We start from the raw sequence: 7968 nt of genomic DNA, 5'->3' as shown, positions 1-7968 counted from the left end.
ATGTTGTTTATAAGAGATACACTTGAAACAGAAAGAGACAAACAATTAAAATACATGGCTATAGCAGAATCTATTATGCTACAGCTAAAGTAAAAAAGACAGGGGTAGCAATCATGATCTCAGACAAAGCAAAAAGAAAAAATAGACCTAATTTTAAAAAGATAATCAGGGAAACCATATTTTGCTAAATGGTGCCATAGACAATGAAGCAATATCAAATTTTTGCAGCATGATATAATATAATAATAATCTGATAAAACATTTCTCAAATATATAGGGAAATGAGTCAAATTTATGAAAACAAAAACAATTCCTCAATTGATAAAAGATCAAAGGATATGAACAGATAATTTTCAGAAGAAACCAAAGCTATCTATAGTTAGGCAAAAAAAAATGCTACAAATCACTATTGATTAGAGAAATGCAAAGTAAAACAACTTGGAGGTGCCACCTTACATTTAACAGAAATGACAAATGCTGGAGAAGTTGAGGGAAATTAGGTATACTAATAAACTGTTGACGAAGTTGTAAACTGTTTCAATTATTCTGGAGATGAATTCAGGACTATGCCCTAAGGGTTGTAAAACTATGCTAACCCTTTGACTCAGCAATACCACTACTAAGTCTGTACTTGAAGAGATAAAAGGAAAAGGAAAAGAATCCATGTGTACAAGAATATTTATTGCAGCTCTTTTTGTGGTGGCAAGGAATTGGAAATTGAGGGGATGCCCATCATTTGGGAATAGTTGAACACATTGTGGCATATGATTGTGATGGAGTACTATTGTGCTATAAGATATGATAAAAGAAGTGGTTTCAAGGGGAAAAACATGGCAAGACCTATATGAACTGACAAAAAGTGAAGTGAGAAAAACTGGAAAGTCATTGTGCTTATAACAGCAATGTTGTAATGATGGTCCAGTGTAAAAGACTTGGCTACTGTGATCAATACAATGATTCCAAGACAATTCCAAAGAAATAATGTTGAAAAAGTTATCCATCTCCAGAGAGAGAACTGATAGTCTCTGAGGGCAAATTGAAGTATTTTTGGTTTTTTTTGTTTTTTTGCTTTTTTGTGATATGGGAAATTTGAGGTTTTGTGTCTTTTGCATTTTCTGAGGTGGAGGAAAAATCATGTTCCCCTGAAATCACTCTACCCTCCAGAGGAGATTGAGGGAGATGGTTTCAATTTTAAAAAATGAGTTAGTAGCATGGTAAAGAGATTAAAAGTGATGGGCTTAACTTGGGAGGATCTGCTTCTTCCATGAAATTGAAGCCAGGGAGGGCAGCAGATGCAAAGTGGAGGATTTGAGTCAGAGCGAGCAGACTTCAGGAGAAACAATTGCAAAATGAGAGTTTACTGAATATCTTCAAATATTTCTTCCAGTTCTAACATTAGATTTGGAGCCAAAAGTTCTGCATTTGAATCCTGCCTCTGCTAGCTACTAGCCATGTAACACTAGAAAAAGAGCATATTATTATTACTACTGGTAATAATAATAATGATAAAACTAGCATTTTACAGCATTTTAAAGTTTGCAAACTACTTTACAAATGACTCATTTTATCCACACAGCAACTTTGGTAGTTGTTTTGTCAACTCTGGTAACAAACGACCAGAGTCACAGCGGTTTTGCAATCTTTGCTAATTCCAAAAATACCAAAGACCTCACACAGGTTATGAGCAAAAAGGTTTCTTTATTCGGGGGAGGGAAATTAGACATATCTTATTGGGAAAACTTCTAGCTTAACCCCATTACAGACAATGCTTACTGGTGGCTTTAAATAGATAATAAGTTTCATTTTAGGGAAAGCTCCATTTATTCCTATGCTTTCTAGTATTTTCAAAAATAATAAATGTTACATTTTGAAAAAAATGCTTTTTCTGAATGTACTTACATAACCATATGATTTTTTTTTTTGGTTTTATCAATTATATTGATAGTTTTCCTAATATTTAACCATTGCATTCCTAATATTTAACCCTGAATTTCAGGTATAAATTCCACCTGGTCATACTTTCTGATCTTTGTGATGCATTGCTACAATCTTTTTGCTAGTATTTTATTTAAATTTTTGCATCAACATTTATTAGGGAAATTGATCTATAGTTTTCTTTCTCTGTTTTTGTTCTTCCTTGCTTAGGCATCAGCATCATATTGTGTGTCCTAGGAGGAATTTGTTAGGACTCCTTCTTTGCTTCTTTTTCCAGATAGTTTATATAGTATTGGGTTAAATTATTCTTAACTGTTTTTTTAGAATTCACTGGAAATCCATCACTTCCTCATGACTTATTCTTAGGGAACTCATTTATGGTTTATTAAATTTTTTTTCTAAGGTAGGCTTATTTAAGTACCTCTTCTATTATTCTATGTAATTTTCTTTTATGTAAATATTCATCCATTTCATTTAGATTGTCAGATTTATTGGCATATAATGAAGCAAAATAGCCTGTAACAATTACTTTAATTTCATCTTAATTGATGGTGCATTCACCTTTTCTTTTTTTCATAGTTATAATTTGGTTAGCTTTTTCCTTTTTTTTCAATAAAATTAACCAATTATTTATATATTTTTCATAAAAATATCTACTAGATCTATTCATTAGTTCAATGATTTTTTTACTTTACACTTCATTAATCTCTATCTTGATTTTCATGATTCCTGATTTGATGTTTAATTGGGAATTTTTGTTTGTTCTTTTTCTAGTTTTATTTTAGTTGTATGCCCGATTCACTGATCTGCTCTTTCTCTATTTTTTAGTGATTTAAGCATTTAGATATGTAAATTTTTCTCAATTACTACTTTGGATACATCCTACAAATATTGGTATGTTGTCTCATTGTTGTAATTCTCTGTAATAAAATTATTGTTTCTATGATTTGTTCTTTGACTCACTGCTTCTTTAGGATTAGATTATTTAGTTTCTAATTAATTTTAATCTATGTTTCCACAGAATTGAATGCAATTTTTACTGCATTATGATCTGAAAAGGATGCACTTAATATTTCTGTTTTTCTGTATTTGTTTTAAAGGTTTTTATGCCATAACACATGGTTAACTTTTACTTTAAGAATCTGTATGGTATGCCATTTGATGCATACATGTTCAACATTGATATGACTTCATTGTCTATGGAACCTTTTAAAATATAATTTTAAATTTACAAATGCAGTTTCTCTGTTTATCCCTTTTGAATAGGTCTGTTTTTTATTTTGCTATATCTGAGATCATGATTACTACCCTGGCCTTTTTTTAAACCTCAGCTAAAACCTAATATATTCTACTCCAACTCCTTATTTTCATCCTGTGTGTGTCTCTGTTTCAAGTCTGTTTCTTACAAACAATATGGTGTTGGATTCTTTTTTCTAATCCATTCTTCTATCTATTTCATTTTATGAATGAGTTCATCCCATTTACATTCACAGTAATAATCACTAACCATATCATTCCCCTCATCCTATTTCTCCCCTGTTTATCCTTCAGGCTCTCTACATGCCCCCCCCTTTTTTTCCTCTGTCCCCTCTTTAAAGTGTCTTTTGCCTCTGACCACTGTCTTCCTTAATCTGTCCACCTTTCTATTAGGTCCCCCTTCTCTTATTCCTTTTCTGTCCTATTTCCTTGTTGAGAAATTCAATCAATTCCCCTTTTTATGCTTATCTTTTTTTTTTAATTGAGAAGGCAAGCAACTTGGTATGGGTTATACATGTGTAGTCATGCAAAACACTTCCACAGTAGTCACATTGTGAAAATCTAAGTATACCTCCCTTCATCCTATCCTATCCCCCATTTATTCTATCATCTCTTTTGACCCTGTCCCTCTTTAGAAGTGTTTGCTTCTGATTACCCCCTCCTCCAATCTGCCCTCACCTCTATCATCCTACTTTATTACATGCTCATTTTCCCCGAAGGATTATACCCAATTTTGCTATGTGATTCTTGCTTGTAATATTAGCTCCTTTGACTTCTGGAATATAATATTCTAAAGCCATCCATTCCTTAAATGTGAAAATTGCTAAATCTAGTGTGAGCCTGACTGTGGTTCCATGGTATTTGAATTATTTTTTTTTCTGATTGCTTGCAATGTTTTCTCCTTGATCTAAGAGCTCTGAAATTTGGTTATAATATTCTTGGGAATCTTTGCTCTGGGATCTCTTTCAGGAGGTGACTGATGAATTCTTTTCATTTCTAATTTATCTCTGCTGCTGGGATATCTGGGCAGTTTTCCTTGATAACTTCTTTAAATATGATGTCTAGGTTCACCCCCCTTTTTTTGATCGTAGCTTTCATTAGTCCAATAATTTTTTTTTAACAAAGAAAATATTTTTTACCGGTATATCAAAGACTCTATGAATTGGAAGGGACTTTTTTTTAATGAGAGAAAATGTCAGAAATTAAGTGTCCAGTTCAAGACTGAGAGCCATAGAAGATATGTTTTGTCCTCTTGTCCTGATATTTCAAAGACCATCTATGGCATGTGCCAAGCTGAATTGGAAGGAGAATCCATTCAAGTTATCAAAACCTTTAAGCTGTGCCATGCCATTGGTCTACAATCTCTTTCTTTTTTTTTCTTTTTCTTCTCTTTTTTTCTGGACTTTCAATGACTATACTAGTGGATGGCTCTTCCTTTGAAGGAGTTTATTCTTGTATTTTCTTTTTTTCCCTTTGTATCCTTTTTCTTTTTTCTTTTTTGCAGAATCAATTTCTACATCTTCCTCTTTAACTTTTACAATCTCGGCCTTTTTTGCTTTCATTTCAACCTTTGGTTCATCATCTTGTGCTTCTGACACTTTGTGAAACTTGCATTTCTTAGACAATGTTGGAAGAGGTGAGTCACCAGACCGATCATAAGTTTTTATTTCACTTTTATGGAGATACTTTTCTGCTTTTGCTAATGCCTTTCCTGTGCTACTGATTTTTTCTTATCCCTCTCTTTTCCAAATTCCTCAGCTGAGCTTCTAATTTGACTCTGTTATCAATTCAGCACTAGAACCTTCTCCAAAAGCATTATCATGAATACCAAAAGCAACCTTGGCTAATAACATTCGAGAAATTTTTCCTTTGTTTCTGGGAGTGCTTTGGCCCATAAGGGAAACATGATAAATTAGGCCATATTTAGGTGTGTCCCAGGCACTAAAGAAGGCCTTCTCAGCTTCTAGTATCTGTATGGTGGAAGCTGCATGCTTTGCCAAATTCAAAAGGGAAACTGCATGAGAAATAAGCCTAGCTCCCACTAGCTCATCAACCATTACTGTCACATTGGGGACTATAGCCATCATCTTGTTTCAGAGAAACACATGCAGTTGGTTTTGATGCTCTGACATCTCAATCACCTAGTTGAATTTTAAAAGATTTTTATAAAAAAAAAGGTGTAGACTATGAAATGCTTCTCTATCACATGGAACTTCACTGTCTTGGAATGTTTGTTCAAACTAAGGAGATAGATATAGATATAGATATAGATATAGATATAGATATAGATATAGATATAGATATAGATATAGATATAGATATAGATATAGATATAGATATAGATATAGATATATTTTATTTTCATTAAAGAGAAAGGAAGCCTACTCTTGTCACACTTCAAAAGATAGGACTTTGATTGGCTTACCTGGAAGATATTTTTAAACACATAGATGAGATAAATCTTTCAATTTAAGGTTCTGAAGTCAACATTATAAATGCTATCGGAAAAATTTTAAAGTTTCTTGGCTACACTGCTGATATGGAAGACGATTGTAGAGGCTGACCTCCTTGTAAAATCTTCTAAAAACTAGAAGAAGTACTTTACTAACATGAAACTGAGATACAAAATACTCTGTTGGTTTCTTTAAAAAGATAAATTTGTGAAAACCTGAAAATGCTTCAGAACTCTTTCAAAAGTTATTTCTATCTAGATAGCATTAAAGTTGAACCACAGATTTGAAATCTTTTTCTGGCTGATACAAACTTTATCAAAGATTCTGACCTAGCCAAAGACAAACTCATTGACTTTAAGACCAAAATTTTGCTATGGTTAGTGTTTAACTCAAAAATCCTTGAAGGATTCCAGTGTTCATTGAAAGGAATCTACATCTTATAAATTAAGATGGGATTTTCAACACTTGAACTTATCAAAAGCAAAACAGAAATTGATTGGATGTCCAACATTACTTACATGTTGTCTTGCCAAAGATCAACTTACAGTTTAATGTTTTTATTCAAGCTAAGAAACAATTGTCTTTATACTGATGTCTTTTAAAACAAAATTCATTTTAACTTGCCTGTATTTTAAATGTATTATCTTGTTATTTAAGGTGTTAGTAAAGAAGTATGCTATATTATTAAATATTAAAAAAATTTCAATCACCTGGTTGCAGAGGTATAAGATATCATTTATATCTTCCTCTGAAACTTCAGTTTCCATAGAAATCTCTGCAGTTGCTTTCACTTCAGCTTCAACCTCCTCTGATAAAATTTCAGAAAGATCTGAAGAAGGAAAGTTCTGCCTGTCTCCAACTTTCCACAAACATATGCAGTAAGTTAAATTATCTGTAATGATTTTTCTCAATTCAGGGAAATGCCAACCATATCATTCTCTACATCACATAATGCAGTTTTTCAGTTCTTTATCCAGGTCATCAAATAAAGAGATTGCCTGAACAATCATGGTATCCTCTTTATCAGTACTAAATTTCAGCTTGTACCAAGAGGCTGTGTGCTTATCCTAGACACTTAGCAGCCATTTCCTGAGATGGAAGGCCAGTAATTAACCCTTCTATCTGCCAGCAGATTCCTCTCATTAGTTCAGTTATAGTAGGACTATAGATACAAGTGAGGTTCAGTTTATCCTTTACGACACCTCCCCAGTTTGGCATGGGCTTCTTTTGCAGCTATCTTCTTCAGGATTTTTCTTTAAATTCTTACTGAGTTTACCTTCTACCAAAGCTGTGGAGGCTGCTAATGCTTCCATTGTGTCCTGGAACTTCTCAAAATGTTTTAGTTTTACTATTTTATTTGTTTTCTATGGAGTTTCAGATTATTTCCACAAACTGTCCACCTTTTGTAGTTTCTTCTCATTTAGAACCTTGATGATGGCATAGCCGCTGCTGTCTCAAAACAGCACCAACATGGCGAGCCTGGAATGTGAAAGACCAGGCCGTCCCCCACATGCCTATCCCATGGAGAAGATGGAAGACTGGCAAGTGGCGTGCCAGCCTCCAGTGGCCCCTGGGGACTCCGTTAAGTCAGTCAGTTCCCAGCAAGTGGGGTGTGGAGGGGGAGGCACATAGGCAAATTCCTGGTGAGCAAAATGCCTGCAAACTTTAGACCACCTCCCAACCCAGCACACGTGGGCTCTTGGGAAGCTAAGGGAGGGGATAGTCCAATAATTCTTAAATTATCTCTCCACAATCTAGTTTCCATGTCAGTTTTTTTCAGATAATATATTTCAGATTTTTTTTCTATTTTTTCATTATTTTGATTTTTGTTTTATTGTTTATTGATGTCTCATGGAGCCATTAGCTCTACTTGTGCAATTCTAATTTTTAAGGAATTGTGTTTTTTTTTCCACTGAGCTTTTGTACCTCTTTTTCCATTTTTCCATTTTTACTTTTTAAAAGTTCTTTTCAATGAATTTTTATACTTTTTTCACCATTTGACTAATTCTGGGTGATTTTTTTTCTTAGGTATTATTTTCTTCATGATATTTTTGTACTTCTTTTACCAAGCTAATGACTCTTTTTTCATAATTTCCTTGCATCACTCTCATTTTTTCCCAATTTTTCTTCTACCTCTCTTATTTGATTTTTAAAATCTTTTTTAAAAAAATCTTTTCTAGGAATTCTTTTTTGGCTTGTGTTAAACTCACATTTTTATTCTTTGAGGCTTTGCTGGTAGCTGTTTTGACATTAATGTCTTCTTCTGAGTTTGTGTCTTGCTTTCCCTGTCACTATAGTAGCTCTTTATGGTCAGGTTACTTTT

General features: G+C 33.3%; 1 pseudogene; it reads right to left on the bottom strand.

Annotated features, from left to right (window-relative positions):
- Nucleotides 1-3794: 3794 nt before the first annotated feature.
- LOC110222344 (nucleolar protein 58-like) lies at nt 3795-7117 on the bottom strand (annotated as a pseudogene).
- Nucleotides 7118-7968: the final 851 nt, after the last annotated feature.

This window comes from Phascolarctos cinereus, unplaced genomic scaffold (genome assembly GCF_003287225.1).
Source record: "Phascolarctos cinereus isolate Bilbo 61053 unplaced genomic scaffold, phaCin_HiC Scaffold_4;HRSCAF=312, whole genome shotgun sequence".
Lineage (NCBI taxonomy): Eukaryota > Metazoa > Chordata > Mammalia > Diprotodontia > Phascolarctidae > Phascolarctos > Phascolarctos cinereus.
Note: the sequence above shows the minus strand (reverse complement) of the source record. Positions and strands in the feature narration are given on the sequence as shown.